The sequence below is a fragment of the Pteropus vampyrus genome, unplaced genomic scaffold (assembly GCF_000151845.1).
Source record: "Pteropus vampyrus isolate Shadow unplaced genomic scaffold, Pvam_2.0 Scaffold256, whole genome shotgun sequence".
Lineage (NCBI taxonomy): Eukaryota > Metazoa > Chordata > Mammalia > Chiroptera > Pteropodidae > Pteropus > Pteropus vampyrus.
In genome coordinates, this window is record NW_011889037.1 from 735,374 (window position 1) to 735,777 (window position 404).

Consider the following 404-nt stretch of genomic DNA (forward strand, 5'->3'; position numbering starts at 1 on the left):
GGTCCTGTTCCCGGCTGTGTGCTGCGGCTCCTCCAGGACAGAGCGAGCCCCGTGGTGGTCTCTCTCTGGCTTCTGTCTTTGCAGCAGCGGGGAGAGTCGCACGGGGAGCTCCGGGCGACGGGGCGGGGCGTGCGCGGGAGCCGCTTCCCCTGCGCCCCGGCCGGCGGCGCGTGGTAGGGCCCGCTGCTTCATTTCCCGTGCGCGGCCGGGGCGGCCCTCCCTTTCCTCAGGCGTCCCGCGCCGCCGAGCTCTCTTCTTTGGTCGCCGCGTCCTTGGCTGGAGTGTGAGTACCGCGGCCCGCGCCGAAGGAGCCGCACGAGCCCCAGAGGCCGCACGGGCCGGCGGTCGGGCGGCCCGGCTGCGCCAGCGGCTCCGCGCCGTCAGGGACCGAGGCGCAAGTGCCG